At 39.8% G+C, this 15,174-nt stretch overlaps 1 non-coding gene across 1 annotated transcript; it reads right to left on the bottom strand.

Moving 5' to 3' along the window:
• Positions 1-7,007: 7,007 nt before the first annotated feature.
• Positions 7,008-7,115, bottom strand: LOC148554930 (small nucleolar RNA R71). The gene has a single exon (XR_015886904.1). It is a non-coding gene; the product is annotated as a small nucleolar RNA R71 (small nucleolar RNA).
• Positions 7,116-15,174: the final 8,059 nt, after the last annotated feature.

The raw sequence follows: 15,174 nt of genomic DNA, 5'->3' as shown, positions 1-15,174 counted from the left end.
ATGTCGTAAGTGTGGCCGGGCACTGTGAAAGCCCCAGATGAGCTCGCCCCCGTAAATATTCACCAGTGAGGGTGATGGATATGGATCATGATTATGATCAAGTTTATGATGAGTATAACTCGAGTTGGGGATGCTCGACAGAGGGACAGTCCAATGGTTAGCTACCAGGACTTGTCGGGTTGGCTCTATAACCGACAGATGATATCATCAGCCACTAGGGACAGACATTCATCATATGCATACTATATGAATTGTTTGAGATTGCCTATTTGACTGCATATTACTTGATAATTGTCTAAATGCCTTATCTGTTCCTATTTATATATCTCTTGTTTGATTTAGCTGTGTTTGCTACATTATACTCCTGCTGGTGGTTGGGAGGTCTGAAGGAATTGGAAAGGGAAGTATTAGTTAGACTGAAGGATCTTTAGTCAGTTGCCACTTATGGTTTAGCTTGTTTATAAGCTTTGATATTATCTGGAGGAAGTCCTAGGATTGCCTTCGGCTTTCCTCTATTATTACATGTTATATATGGGGAACTGTTACCATGCTGGGGACCTCTGGTTATCACCCATGCGGATTTTGTGGTTTTCAGATGCAGGACGCGAGGCTTCTCGTTGAGGCATGCTGTAGACTTCTGGATTAGCGAAGATCCTTGTTCTCGGGACTCTGTTTTTATTTTATGATTTCTCTTAGATACTTTTATCTCCATTGAATAATACAAACTGTGATGACTCCTCTTAGAGGGGATTTTGGAGACTAGGTTCTCTGTTTTGTGTCCCTTTGGGTTTCCTTTGGGGTTTCCTTATTTTATTATATGTATATATTGCTATGCTCGGACCGGTTATCTTCGCATCCGGATTTGAGTTTTGATATTTCCGTTTTTGACACTCTTTTGTATATATATAATTTCGCGTTAGCTTATCCCTGTTCGTTACGTTATCGATCGGAGTGTTGCGCTTTCGAGTTACGTTTTTTTGTTTACCCCTTTTCCCTTCAAAGGCTCCTAGTTATAAACATCATTCATACTACTATACGTACTAAATTTAATTTTAGAGGTCGTAATACCTTGCCATCTCTGAATTATGACTTAAGCATAAGACTCTGTATTGTAGGGTGTTACATTATGGTATCAGAGCAGTTCGTTCCTGTAGAGCCTGAGGGACGGACTGACTATGCTTCTATGCATTCTCTGTATGTGTGTTATGTGCTGTTAGTATATCTACTTGATATAATTGGCATAAAAGTTCATGAGCATACATTTGGGACTATGAAGCACTAGACTTCCGATATTGAGACTGATCAACTTAATGTCGAATGTTTGATGTGTATAGGAACTAGATGGCGCCTCGTGGACGCAGTAGAGGCCGTGGGAGAGGTCATACGAATGCTCGTGCGCCATAGATTAACCCTAATGACCCGGTGAACTTTATGGCTGCATTGGAGAACATGGCTGCTGCTATGCAAGCCACTGCTGAGGCTCTTGGTCAACAGATGAACAACCATGGTAATGACAGAGGTGGAGTTCAGGGCCCGATGACACTGGCAAACTTTTTGAAGGTTAATCCTCCTAAGTTCAAGGGAACTACTAGCCCGACTGAAGCCGATACATGGTTTCAGGCTATGGAGCGAGCACTACAAGCGCAGGTGGTGCCTGAAGGACAGCGTGTTGAGTTTGCTACCTATTTGTTCACTGGAGAAGCGTCGCAATGGTGGCAAGGAGTCCGACGCCTCCTGCAGCAGGGTGATGATTATATCACCTGGGATGTCTTCCAAGAGGAGTTCTATAAGAAGTATTTTCCGACTTCTGCTAGGACGGCCAAGGATCTTGAATTATTGCAGCTGAAGCATGGTACTATGTCCGTATCTGAGTATACTGACAAATTTGAGGAGCTGTTCAGATTTTCTCGTATGTGTCAAGGGACTCCGGTGGAATATGAGGAATGAAAGTGCGTTAAGTATGAAGGAGGACTCCAGAGTGATATTTTCAGCTCAGTGGGACCAATGGAGATCAGAACTTTCTCTGAGTTGGTGAACAAGTGTAGAGTTACTGAAGAGTGCGTGAAGAAGGCGGCTGCTGAGAGAGGGAGTCACAAAGGATCATTCCCACAGAACCGAGGGAAGAGCTTTGCACCTAGAGGTCCACCTTTCAAGAGGGGAGGTTCTTTTAGGAGGCCCAACAACAACAACAACTCCCAAGGGAAAAGGTTTGGGAAGCAGCCTCAGAATGATCAAGCTTGTACTAGGTGTGGAAGTCACCATCCGGAGCACCGTGCAAGACTGGATGGGGTTGGTGCTACAATTATGGAAAGGCGGGGCATAGAGCTGCAAATTGTCCGGAGAAGCAGAAACAAGGTGCCGGGAAGGCACAACAGACTGGTCAGATGTTCACCACTTCAGCTATAGGTGCTGAGGGATCTGAGACACTTATCCGAGGTAACTGTGAAATAGCTGGTCGAACTTTAAATGCTTTATTTGATTCGGGAGCATTGAATTCATTCATTGCATTTGAGAAAGCCCATGAGTTAGGATTGAAGATCGTAACCTTAGGTTATGACCTAAAAGTGTATAATGCTACCCATGAGGCCATGGTAACTAGGCTAGGATGCCCGAAAGTTTCGTTTAGGTTCAAGTAGCGTGATTTTGTCCATATTTTAATCTGCTTACCGATGATCGATCTTGATCTTATCTTGGGATTGGACTGGTTATCTGAGAACTATGTCCTGCTTGATTGTTCTAGAAAGTCGGTGTACTTTATGTCGGAAGATATAGAAGGGCCATTCGTGGTGAATAATTATTACTTGAATTCGATGATGGTGAACTGCTTCGGAATTGAATGTCAGGGTATCCTGTTGTTAACCGCGGGTGTTTCGGGTGATGATCAAAGGATGGAACAGATTCCGGTGGTGTGTGAGTTTTCGGAGGTGTTTCCCGATGACATTGATGAATTTCCACCTAACCGAGAGGTCGAATTTGCTATTGAATTGGTGCCTGGGGTGGGACCAATCTCAAGTGCTCCTTATAGAATGTCACTGATGAGCGGATAATTTATACGCTTTTTGGTATTGTTTTTAGTATGTTTTCAGTATGATTTAGTTAGTTTTCATTATATTTTTATTAGTTTTTAATTAAAAATCACATTTCTAGACTTTATTATGAGTTTGTGTGTTTTTCTGTGATTTCAAGTATTTTCTGGCTGAAATTGAGGGACCTGAGCAAAAATCAGATTCAGAGGTTGAAGAAGGACTGCAGATGCTGTTGGATTCTGACCTCCCTGCACTCAAAGTGGATTTTATGGAGCTACAGAACTCCAAATGGCGTGCTTCCAATTGCGTTGGAAATAGACATCCAGGGCTTTCCAGCAATATATAATAGTCCATACTTTGAATAAGGATTGATGACGTAAACTGGCATTCAACGCCAGTTCCATGCTGCATTCTGGAGTCAAACGCCAGAAACAAGTTGCAAAGTGGAGTTCAACGCCAGAAACACGTTACAAACTGGCGTTCAACTCCAAGAATGACCTCTCCACGTGTAAACTTCAAGCTCAACCCAAGCACATACCAAGTGGGCCCCGGAAGTGGATTTCTGCATCAATTACTTATTTCTGTAAACCCTAGTAACTAGTTTAGTATAAATAGGACTTTTTACTATTGTATTAGACATCTTGGGACGTTTAGTTCTTAGATCATGGGGGCTGGCCATTCGGCTATGCCTGAATTTTTCACTTATGTATTTTTCAACGGAAGAGTTTCTACACACCATAGATTAAGGTGTGGAGCTCTGCTGTTCCTCAAAGATTAATGCAAAGTACTACTGTTTTTCTATTCAATTCAACTTATTCCGCTTCTAAGATATTCATTCGCACTTCAATATGATGGATGTGATGATCGTGACAGTCATCATCATTCTCAACTTATGAACGCGTGCCTGACAACCACTTCCGTTCTACCTTAGATTGAATGGATATCTCTTGGATATCTAATACAGGGGACCGAGTCCGAGATATTAGTGTCTTCATGGTATAAGTTAGAACCCATGGATGGCCATTCCTGAGATCCGGAAAGTCTAAACCTTTTCTGTGGTATTCCGAGTAGGATCTGGGAAGGGATGGCTGTGACGAGCTTCAAACTCGCGAGTGCTGGGTGTAGTGACAGACGCAAAAGGATAGTAAATCCTATTCCAGTATGATCGAGAATCGACAGATGCTTAGCCATGCAGTGACAGCGCATTGGACCATTTTCACAGGAGGATGGGATGTAGCCATTGACAACGGTGATGCCCTACATAAAGCTTTCCATGGAAAGGAGTAGGATTGATTGGATGAAGACAGCAGGAAAGCAGAGATCAGAGGAACGAAAGCATCTCTATACGCTTATCTGAAATTCTCACCAATAAATTACATAAGTACCACTATCCTATTTTATATTTTATTTAATTTTCATCAACTATAATTTCTTAATACAATTTACTCCTCCTGAATGAGATTTACAAGGTGACCATAGCTTGCTTCAAGCCGACAATCTCCGTGGGATCGACCCTTACTCACGTAAGGTTTATTACTTGGACGACCCAGTGCACTTGCTGGTTAGTTGTACGAAGTTGTGAAACAGATATAAGATCATGAACGTGCGTATTAAGTTTTTAGCGCCGTTACCAAGGAATGGAATGATCACGATTTTGCACACCAAGTTTTTGGCGCCGTTGCCGGGGATTGTTCGAGTTTGGACAACTGACGGTTCATCTTGTTGCTCAGATTAGGTAATTTTTTTTTTCGTTTTATTTTCAAAAAATTTTTGTTTTCAAAAAATCTTTCAAAAAAAAATTTCTTTTCCTTTTGTTTTCGAAAATTATTATAAATTTTTAAGAATGAATTCTAATGTTTCAAAATGGTATGCTGAAGTTTGGCTGGCCATCAATCTTTAGACTAACCTGGTATGATTCCTGGAATCTTGATTGAGGACTTTGAATTCATTGCTTCCTTTTCCCTATATGTTTTCAAAAAAATAAAAATATACAAAAATCCAAAAAAAAAAATTAATAAAATCATAAAAATAAAAAAATATTTTATGTTGTTTGTTTGAGTCTTGAGTCAATTTTTAAGTTTGGTGTCAATTGCATATTTTTATTTTTTTTATTTTTCTAAAAATTTTCAAAAATTCATGCATTCATAGTGTTCTTCATGATCTTCAAGTTGTTCTTGGTAAGTCTTCTTGTTTGATCTTCATAGTTTCTTGTTTTGTGTCTTTTCTTGTTTTCCATATGCATTTTCAATTTGTTAGTGTCTGAAGTTTGCAAATTTCTAAGTTTGGTGTCTTGCATGTTTTCTTTGCATAAAAAATTTTTCAAAAATATGTTCTTGATGTTCATCTTGATCTTCAAAGTGTTCTTAGTGTTCATCTTGACATTCATAGTGTTCTTGCATGCATTGAGTGTTTTGATTCATAATTTTTATGTTATGAGTCTTTTTCATGTTTTTCTCTTTCTTCATTAAAAATTCAAAAATAAAAAAATATCTTTTCCTTATTTTACTCAAAATTTTCGAAAATATGATTTTTTTTTTTAGTCAAAAAGTGTTTAAATTTAATTGTTTCTTATGAATCAAATCAAATTTTCAATTTAAAAATCTTATCTTTTCAAAATCTTTTTCAAAAATCAAATCTTTTTCAAAAATCAAATCTTTTTCATTTTACCTTCATATTCTCGAAAACTTTTTAAATTTGATTTTCAAAATCTTTTTCTTATTTTATTTCTTAATTTTCAAAATCTTTACTAACATTTAATATGATTGATTGAAAAAATTTCAAGTTGTTACTTGCTTATTAAGAAAGATTCAATCTTTAAACTCTAGAATCATATCTTTTTAGTTTCTTGTTAGTCAAGTAATCAACTTTAGTTTTCAAAATCAAATCTTTTTAATTTTCTTTTCAAATCTTTTTCAAATTAAAAATTCAATCATATCTTTTTCAAATTCAATTTCAAAATCTTTTCTAACTTCTTATTTTTTTAAAATTGATTTTCAAATCTTATCTTTTTGTTTCAATCATATCTTTTTAAATTTCAATCATATCTTTTTCAAAAATAAATTTCAAAACTGTTTCAATCAATCTTATCTTTTTGTTTCAATCATATCTTCTTCTAAACTACCTAAATAATCCTCTCTCTCTTATTTTCGAAAATTCCCTCTCTCCTTTTTCAAAATTCCTTTTTAATTAACTAATTGTTTTAATTTTAATTTAATTTCAACTTTAATTTTCGAAATCTAACTTTCAATTTTAATTTTTATTTTAATTAAATTTTGAAATTATCTCTCTCATCTTCTTCTATTTATTTATTCATCTACTAACACTTCTCTCCCATCCAAAAATTTGAACACCACCTCCCTCTCTGTGTTCGAGTTTTTCCTCTTCTCTTCTTTACATTACATTCTTTTCTTCTTCTACTCACACAAAGGAATCTCTATACTGTGACATATGAGCAGGAGCAAGGACAAGAACATTCTTGTTGAAGCAGATCCTGAACCTGAAAGGACTCTAAAAAGGAAACTAAGAGAAGCTAAAATACAACAATCCAGAGACAACCTTACAGGAATTTTCGAATAGGAAGAGGAGATGGAAATCGAAAATAATAATAATGCAAGGAGGATGCTTGGTGACTTTACTGCACCTAATTCCAATTTACATGGAAGAAGCATCTCCATTCCTGCCATTGGAGCAAACAATTTTGAGCTGAAACCTCAATTAGTTTCTCTGATGCAACAGAACTGCAAGTGTCATGGACTTCCATCTGAAGATCCTTTTCAGTTCTTAACTGAGTTCTTGCAGATCTGTGATACTGTTAAGACCAATAGGGTTGACCCCGAGGTCTACAGGCTTATGCTTTTCCCGTTTACTGTAAGAGACAGAGCTAGAGTGTGGTTGGACTCTCAACCCAAAGATAGCCTGGACTCTTGGGATAAGCTGGTCACGACTTTCTTAGCCAAGTTCTTTCCTCCTCAAAAGCTGAGTAAGCTTAGAGTGGATGTTCAAACCTTCAGACAGAAAGAAGGTGAATCCCTCTATGAAGCTTGGGAGAGATATAAGCAATTGACCAAAAAGTGTCCTTCTGACATGCTTTCAGAATGGACCATCCTGGATATATTCTATGATGGTTTGTCTAAATTAGCTAAGATGTCATTGGATACTTCTGCAGGTGGATCCATTCACCTAAAGAAAATGCCTGCAGAAGCTCAAGAACTCATTGACATGGTTGCTAATAACCAGTTCATGTACACTTCTGAGAGGAATCCTGTGAGTAATGGGACGCCTCAGAAGAAGAGAGTTCTTGAAATTGATACTCTGAATGCCATATTGGCTCAGAATAAAATATTGACTCAGCAAGTCAATATGATTTCTCAGAGTCTGAATGGAATGCAAGTTGCATCCAACAGTACTCAAGAGGCATCTTCTGAAGAAGAAGCTTATGATCCTGAGAACCCTGCAATAGCAGAGGTGAATTACATGGGTGAACCCTATGGAAACACCTATAATCCCTCATGGAGAAATCACCCAAATCTCTCATGGAAGAATCAACAAAAGCCTCAACAAGGCTTTAATAATGGTGGAAGAAATAGGTTTAGCAATAGCAAGCCTTTTCCATCATCCACTCAGCAAAAGACAGAGAGTTCTGAGCAGACCCCATCTAGCTTGGCAAACATAGTCTCTGATCTATCTAAGGCCACTCTAAGTTTCATGAATGAAACAAGGTCCTCCATTAGAAATCTGGAAGCACAAGTGGGCCAGCTGAGTAAAAGGATCACTGAAACCCCTCCTAGTACTCTCCCAAGCAATACAGAAGAAAATCTAAAAGGAGAGTGCAAGGCCATTGAAATGACCATCATGGCCGAAACCACAAAAGAGGAGGAGGACGTGAATCCCAGTGAGGAAGACCTCCTGGGGCATCCAGATATCAATAAGGAGTTTCCCTCTGTGGAACCAAAGGACTCTGAGGCTCATCTGGAGACCATAGAGATTCCATTAAGCCTCCTTATGCCATTCATGAGCTCTGATGAGTATTCTTCTTCTGAAGAGAATGAAGATATTACTGAAGAGCAAGTTGCCAAGTACCTTGGTGCAATCATGAAGCTGAATGCCAAACTATTTGATAATGAGACTTGGGAAGATGAACCTCCCTTGCTCACCAATGAACTGAGTGATCTGGATCAACTGAGATTGCCTCAGAAGAAACAGGATCCTGGAAAGTTCTTAATACCTTGTATCATAGGTACCATGACCTTTGAGAAGGCTCTATGTGACCTTGGGTCAGGAATAAACCTCATGCCCCTCTCTGTAATGGAGAAACTGGGAATCTTTGAGGTGCAAGCTACCAGAATCTCATTAGAGATGGCAGACAACTCAAGAAAACAGGCTTATGGTCAAGTAGAGGACGTGTTAGTAAAGGTTGAAGGCCTTTACATCCCTACTGATTTCATAATCCTGGATACTAGGAAGGATGAGGATGAATCTATCATTCTTGGAAGACCCTTCTTAGCCACAGCAAGAGCTGTGATTGATGTGGACAGAGGAGAATTGATCCTTCAACTGAATGAGGACGCCCTTGTGTTTAAAACTCAAGGATCTCCTTCTGTAACCATGGAGAGGAAGCATGAAAAGCTTCTCTCACTACAGAGTCAACTAAAGCCCCCATAGTCAAACTCTAAGTTTGGTGTTGGGAGTCTATAAAATTGACCTGATCACCTGTGTGGCTCCATGAGAGCCCACTGTCAAGCTATTGACATTAAAGAAGCGCTTGTTGGGAGGCAACCCAATTTTTATTTATCTAATTTTATTTTTATTTTTATTGTTCTTTCATGTTTTATTAGGTTCATGATCATGTGGAGTCATAAAATAAATCCAAAAATTAAAAACAAAATCAAAAACAGCAGAAGAAAAATCACACCCTGGAGGAAGGACTTACTGGCGTTTAAACGCCAGTAAGGAGCATCTGGCTGGCGTTCAACGCCAGAACCGAGCATGGAGCTAGCGCTGAACGCCAGAAACAAGCATGAAGCTGGCGTTCAATGCCAGAAATGTGCTGCATATGGGCGTTGAACGCCTAGAACAGGCATCACTTCGGCGTCTAAATGCCAAAAATGCATGCAAAGGCATTTTACATGCCTAATTGGTGCAGGGATGTAAATCTTTGACACCTCAGGATCTGTGGATCCCACAGGATCCTCACATACCTCCACTCACCTTCCCTCCTCATAATCCTATATCACCCTCTCTCTCCATTCACAGTCATCCCTTCTGTTTTTCATTCACCACTCACATCCATACACCCCACCTACCTTCAAAATTCAAAATCTCTTTTCCACCCATGCCCACCCATATAGCCAAATACACACATCCCTCCATCTCTTCCATATCTTCTTCTTCTTCTACTATTCTTTCTTCTTTTGCTCGAGGCCGAGCAACATTCTAAGTTTGGTGTGGTAAAAGCATAGCTTTTTTGTTTTTCCATAACCATTGATGGCACCTAAGGCCAGAGAAACCTCTAGAAAGAGGAAAGGGAAGACAAAAGCTTCCACCTCCAAGTCATAGGAGATGGAGAGATTCATCTCAATGGTCTATAGTTCAGTGGTAGAACATTTGACTGCAAATCAAGAGATCCCTGAGATACCTCAGGGGATACATTTTCCTCTACACAATTATTGGGAGCAACTAAGGATAGGAGCACGAAGAGCACTCCATCATCCTCCATGAAATTAGAGAAGATCAAAGAGCTATGAGGGAGGAACAACAAAGACAAGGAAGAGACATAGAGGAGCTCAAAAGCACCATTGGTTCTTCAAGAAGAGGAAGACGCCACCCTCACTAAGGTGGACTCATTCCTTAATCTCCTTGTTTATTTATTTTCCTGTTTTTCGATTTTATGCTTTATGTTTGTTTATGTTTTTGTCTTCATGATCACTAGTATTTAAGTGTCTATGCCTTAAAGTTATGAATGTCCTATGAATCCATCACCTCTCTTGAATGAAAAAAATGTTTTAATTACAAAAGAACAAGAAGTACATGGTTTCGAATTCATCCTTGAAACTAGCTTAATTATTTTGATGTGGTGACAACACTTTTTGTTTTCTGAATGAATGCTTGAACAGTGCATATGTCTTTTGAAGTTGTTGTTTAAGAATGTTAAATATGTTGGCTCTTGAAAGAATGATGAACAGGAGACATGTTATTTGATAATCTGAAAAATCATAAAAATTAATTCTTGAAGCAAGAAAAAGCAGTGAATACAGAAAGCTTGCGAAAAAAAAGAGAAAAATGGCGAGAAAAAAATAGAAAGAAAAAGAAAAAGCAAGCAGAAAAAGCCAAAAGCTCTTAAAACCAAAAGGCAAGAGCAAAAAGCCAATAACCCTTAAAACCAAAAGGCAAGGGTAAATAAAAAGGATCCCAAGGCTTTGAGCATCAGTGGATAGGAGGGCCTAAAGGAATAAAATCCTGGCCTAAGTGGCTAAACCAAGCTGTCCCTAACCATGTGCTTGTGGCGTGAAGGTGTCAAGTGAAAACTTGAGACTGAGCGGTTAAAGTCAAGGTCCAAAGCAAAAGAAGAGTGATTAAGAACCTTGGACACCTCTAATTGGGGACTTTAGCAAAGCTGAGTCACAATCTAAAAAGGTTCACCCAATTATGTGTCTGTGGCATTTATGTATCCGGTGGTAATACTGGAAAACAAAGTGCTTAGGGCCACGGCCAAGACTCATAAAGTAGCTGTGTTCAAGAATCAACATACTGAACTAGGAGAATCAATAACACTATCTGAACTCTGAGTTCCTATAGATGCCAATCATTCTGAACTTCAATGGATAAAGTGAGATGCCAAAACTATTAAAGAGGCAAAAAGCTACAAGTCCCGCTCATCTGATTGGAGTTATGTTTCATTGATATTTTGGAATTTATAGTATATTCTCTTTTTTTTATCCTATTTAATTTTCAGTTGCTTGGGGACAAGCAACAATTTAAGTTTGGTGTTGTGATGAGCGGATAATTTATACGCTTTTTGGCATTGTTTTTAGTATGTTTTCAGTATGATTTAGTTAGTTTTCATTATATTTTTATTAGTTTTTAATTAAAAATCACATTTCTGAACTTTACTATGAGTTTTTGTTTTTTTCTGTGATTTCAGGTATTTTCTGGCTGAAATTGAGGGACCTGAGCAAAAATCATATTCAGAGGTTCAAGAAGGACTGCAGATGCTGTTGGATTCTGACCTCCCTACACTAAAAGTGGATTTTTTGGAGCTACAAAACTCCAAATGGCGCGCTTCCAATTGCTTTGGAAAGTAGACATCTAGGGCTTTCCAGAAATATATAATAGTCCATTATTTGAATAAGGATTGACGACGTAAACTGGCATTCAACGCCAGTTCTATGCTGCATTCTGGAGTCAAACGCCAGAAACAAGTTGCAAAGTGGAGTTCAACGCCAGAAACACGTTACAAACTGGCGTTCAACTCCAAGAATGACCTCTCCACGTGTAAACTTCAAGCTCAACCCAAGCACATACCAAGTGGGCCCCGGAAGTGGATTTCTGCATCAATTACTTATTTCTGTAAACCCTAGTAACTAGTTTAGTATAAATAGGACTTTTTACTATTGTATTAGACATCTTGGGACGTTTAGTTCTTAGATCATGGGGGCTGGCCATTTGGCTATGCCTGAATTTTTCACTTATGTATTTTTCAACAGAAGAGTTTCTACACACCATAGATTAAGGTGTGGAGCTCTGCTGTTCCTCAAAGATTAATGCAAAGTACTACTGTTTTTCTATTCAATTCAACTTATTCCGCTTCTAAGATATTCATTCGCACTTCAATATGATGGATGTGATGATCGTGACAGTCATCATCATTCTCAACTTATGAACGCGTGCCTGACAACCACTTCTGTTCTACCATAGATTGAATGGATATCTCTTGGATATCTAATACAGGGGACCGAGTCCAAGATATTAGTGTCTTCGTGGTATAAGTTAGAACCCATGGATGGCCATTCCTGAGATCCGGAAAGTCTAAACCTTGTCTGTGGTATTCTGTGTAGGATTTGGGAAGGGATGGCTATGACGAGCTTCAAACTCGCGAGTGCTGGGTGTAGTGACAGACGCAAAAGGATAGTAAATCCTATTCCAGTATGATCGAGAACCGACAGATAATTATCCATGTCGTGACAGCGCATTGGACCATTTTCACAGGAGGATGGGATGTAGCCATTGACAACAGTGATGCCCTACATAAAGCTTGCCATGGAAAGGAGTAGGATTGATTGGATGAAGACAGCAGAAAAGCAGAGATCAGAGGAACGAAAGCATCTCTATACGCTTATCTGAAATTCTCACCAATAAATTACATAAGTACCAATATCCTATTTTATATTTTATTTAATTTTCATCCACTATAATTTCTTAATACAATTTACTCCGCCTGACTGAGATTTACAAGGTGATCATAGCTTGCTTCAAGCCGACAATCTCCATGGGATCGACCCTTACTCACGTAAGGTTTATTACTTGGATGACCCAGTGTACTTGCTGGTTAGTTGTACGAAGTTGTGAAACAGATATAAGATCATGAACGTGCGTATTGAGTTTTTAGCACCGTTACCAAGGAATGGAATGATCACGATTTCGCACACCAGTCACCGTTAGAGATGGCCGAGCTAAAGTCTCAGTTAAAGGACTTGTTGGGTAAGAACTTTATCAGACCAAGTGTTTCCCCATGGGGTGCTCCAGTGTTACTGGTAAAGAAGAAGGACGGGAGTATGCGGCTCTGTGTGGATTACAGGCAGCTGAACAAGGTCACGATAAAGAATAAGTACCCGTTGCCGAGGATTGATGATCTCATGGATCAGTTACAAGGAGCTGGGGTTTTCTCCAAGATTGATTTGCGATCCGGTTATCACCAGATAAGGGTGAGGGGTGAGGATATCCCTAAGACCGCTTTCTGGACTCGTTATGGCCATTACGAGTACACTATAATGTCCTTTGGGCTGACGAACGCTCCTGCAGTATTCATGGATTACATTAATAGAGTGTTCCATCTGTTTCTGGATAAATTTGTTGTTGTCTTCATTGACGACATACTGATTTACTCCAAGACTGAAGAAGAGCATGCGGAACACTTAAGGACCATGTTGCAGATTCTAAAGGAGAAGAAACTTTATGCGAAACTGTCTAAGTGTGAGTTTTGGAAGGATGAGGTAAGGTTTTTGGGTCACGTGGTGAGTAAGAAGGGAATAGCCGTAGATCCAGCTAAGGTGGAGGCTGTGATGGATTGGAAGCAACCAACCACAGTAACTGAGATAAGGAGTTTTCTGGGCTTAGCTGGCTATTACCGAAGATTCATCAAAGGCTTTTCGCAATTAGGCTTGCCGTTGACAAAGTTAACCCGCAAAGACACACTATTTGTTTGGACTCTGAGTGTGAGGAGAGCTTTCAGGCGTTGAAGAAAAAGTTGACCACTGCACCTGTGTTGGTGTTACCTGAGCCGAACGAACCGTTTGAGGTGTACTGTGATGCCTCACTAAAGGGTCTAGGATGCGTGCTGATGCAGCATCATAATGTGGTGGTGTATGCCTCACGCCAGTTGAGACCGCATGAAGTTAGTTACCCTACGCATGATTTGGAACTCGCTGCGGTCGTGTTTGCGCTAAAGGTGTGGAGGCATTACCTCTATGGGGTTAAGTTCCAAGTCTTCTCCGATCACAAGAGCTTGAAATATCTCTTTGATCAGAAAGAGCTTAATATGAGGTAGAGAAGGTGGATGGAATTATTGAAGGACTACGACTTTGAGTTGAATTACCATCCGAGAAAGGCGAATGTAGTGGCGGATGCATTAAGTCGGAAGTCGTTATATGCGGCTTGGATGATGCTTCAAGAGGAGAAGTTACTCAAGGGATTCGAGAGTCTACAAATTGGTGCTCAAGAAGTATCTGGAACTTTGTGTTTGAGCCGATTAGAAATCTCGAGTGACTTTAAGTCCAAACTCCTAAAGGCTCATGAAAATGATGAAGCGTTATGGAAGGTGTTATCGGCTATCGAGCAAGGAAAACAGTGGAGAGTGTCGGAAGAAAAAGATGGGTTATGGAGATTCATGGGTAGAATCATTGTGCTGGATGTTGGCACTTTAAGGCAAGATATCTTAAAGGAGGCACACAAAAGCGGATTCTCCATTCACCCGGGAAGTACTAAAATGTACCATGATTTAAAGGCGATATTTTGGTGGCCAGGCATGAAGAATGATGTGGCGGAATATGTTTCAAAGTGCTTAACTTGTCAAAAGGTGAAGATTGAACATCAAAGACCTTCCAGGATGTTGCAACCTTTAGAGGTTCCGCAATGGAAGTGGGAAAGTATTGCAATGGACTTTGTGTCAGGATTGCCAAGGACTAGGACTGGTTTTGATGCTATCTGGGTGATTGTGGACCGACTGACGAAATCAGCTCACTTTTTACCTATTCGGATGACTTACACCCTTGAGAAACTAGCACGGTTGTACATAAAGGAGATTGTGAGACTTCATGGCGTACCGGCTACTATAATCTCTGATAGAGATCCTCGCTTCACTTCGAGGTTTTGGGGTGCATTTCAGAAAGCTTTCGAAACCCGACTAAGCTTGAGTACGGCTTACCATCCTCAAACAGATGGTCAATTCGAGAGGACGATCCAAACACTAGAGGATATGTTGAGAGCTTGTGTTTTAGACCAACTGGCGAGTTGGGATCGGTATATGCCGTTAGTGGAGTTTGCATACAATAATAGTTACCATGCGAGTATCGGAATGGCTCCGTATGAGGCATTGTATGGGAGGAAATGTCAATCTCTGCTATGTTGGTATGAAGCTGGAGAGAAAGACTTGTTGGGGCCGGAGATGATAGCTGAGACCACTGAACAAGTCAAGAAAATCCGAGATAGGATGCTTACGGTGCAGAGTCGCCAGAAGAGTTACGCCGATCAAAGACGGAAGCCCTTGGAATTTGAGGAAGGAGATCATGTTTTCCTTAAGGTTACTCCAACCACGGGAGTAGGTAGGGCGACTAAAGCAAATAAGTTGAATCCTCGGTACATCGGTCCATTTCAAATCCTGGAAAGGGTTGGACCGGCGGCATATCAGATGGCTCTACCACCTCATCTTTCGAAC

This window comes from Arachis ipaensis, chromosome B6, assembly GCF_059453495.1.
Source record: "Arachis ipaensis isolate K30076 ecotype BB chromosome B6, ASM5945349v1, whole genome shotgun sequence".
Classification (NCBI taxonomy): Eukaryota; Viridiplantae; Streptophyta; class Magnoliopsida; order Fabales; family Fabaceae; genus Arachis; species Arachis ipaensis.
Note: the sequence above shows the minus strand (reverse complement) of the source record. Positions and strands in the feature narration are given on the sequence as shown.